The 1,366-nt window shown below is 72.2% G+C and overlaps 1 non-coding gene across 1 annotated transcript; it reads right to left on the bottom strand.

The window, feature by feature from the left end:
* Positions 1-396: 396 nt before the first annotated feature.
* Positions 397-515, bottom strand: LOC135979815 (5S ribosomal RNA). The gene has a single exon (XR_010597061.1). It is a non-coding gene; the product is annotated as a 5S ribosomal RNA (ribosomal RNA).
* Positions 516-1,366: the final 851 nt, after the last annotated feature.

The raw sequence follows: 1,366 nt of genomic DNA, 5'->3' as shown, positions 1-1,366 counted from the left end.
CCCGGGCCCGGGGCCTCCCCCTGCGGCTTTGGGGTCCGTGGGTCCCCGCTGGAGGAAGCCGCTGGGCGCTGGACACCCGCCGTCCGTCCCGCCTGGCCAGGCCTGGCCTGGGTGGCCGCGGGGGGGGATTCGGGGCGGACCTGCGGGCCGGCGGCCGGGAGGGTCCGGGCCAGTCCGCCCCATGCCCGGGGTCTCCCCCAGCGGCTTCGGTGGCCCCGGGGGGGGTCCTCCGCGGAGGAAGCCGGGTGGGTGGGGAGCCGGACCCCAGGCGCCCAGACCCGTGACCTGCGGCCGCGACCTCCGACTCGGCAGGAGCGACGAGGGGCTTTCCGGCCCGTCCCCCCCTCTCCTTCCCCCCCAGAAAAGGAGAGAGAGCTGACTCGGACCGGGAAAAGCTGCCTACGGCACCTGGGATTCCCAGGCGGTCACCCATCCAAGTACTAGCCAGGCCCGGGACGGTTTACCTTCCGAGATCGGACGGGATCGGGGGCGTTCGGTCCGGTATGGCCGTAGGCACCCGGCCCCGCGCCTCCTCGCCCGCTTTCCCCTGCCGACGCCCGGGCCTGCCGCACGGTGAGCCCCGGTCGGACTGCCCCCCCCCCTGCGGCAGGGCCCCCGTCTCTCGCGGGCCCGGTCCTTTTTTCCTTTTCGAGCTCCGGGGCCCGGGCTGGCCGCCAGAGCCCCTCCGCCCGCCCTCCCCGGCGTCGGGGAAAATACTGTCCCAGACTTCCAGTGCGCCCGATCCTGTCAGCCGGGGGGTGGGGAGGGGCAGTCCCTCGCTGCGGCCGGGGAGGGTGAGCCCAGGGCGGCTTGCCTGCCGTGCGAGGCCCCTCTCGGCCACCAGGTCAACCCCGAGTCGAAAGGGCTGAAAAATTTTCAGAGTCCCCTCCCGGGCACCAGGTCAACCCGTGGAATCGGACGGGTTCACCTGCTGGCCGGTTCGCTTCCCGGGCACCAGGTCAACCCGTGGAATCGAAAGGGTTCACCTGCTGGCCGGTTTGCTTTCCGGCCACCAGGTCAACCCCTAGGGGTTTTAACGGGGGCAAGCCCGGTGGCCTCTTTCCCGTCCGGTCACCAGGTCAACCCGGATCTCCCTCCTTCCCTGGGCGTCCCCTCCTCGGAGGCGTCAGGTTCCATTTCCCCCCCCCCCAGACTTCCAGGGGCCCGATCCAGTCGGCCGGGAGGCAGTCCCTCGCTGCGGCCGGGGAGGGTGAGCCCAGGGCGGCCTGGTCCATGTCTCTAGTGGGCCCGATCCTTTTTTTTTTTTTCGAGCTCCGGGGCCAGGCCCGCCCGGGCAGCCCTCCTCGGAGGCGTGGGGCGATTTCCCCCCCCCACCCCCAGACTTCCAGGGGCCCGATCCTGTCGG

The sequence above is a fragment of the Chrysemys picta genome, unplaced genomic scaffold, assembly GCF_011386835.1.
Source record: "Chrysemys picta bellii isolate R12L10 unplaced genomic scaffold, ASM1138683v2 scaf1261, whole genome shotgun sequence".
NCBI lineage: Eukaryota > Metazoa > Chordata > Testudines > Emydidae > Chrysemys > Chrysemys picta.
The sequence above is the reverse complement of the archived record's forward strand: the minus strand, read 5'-3'. Positions and strand labels throughout refer to the sequence as shown.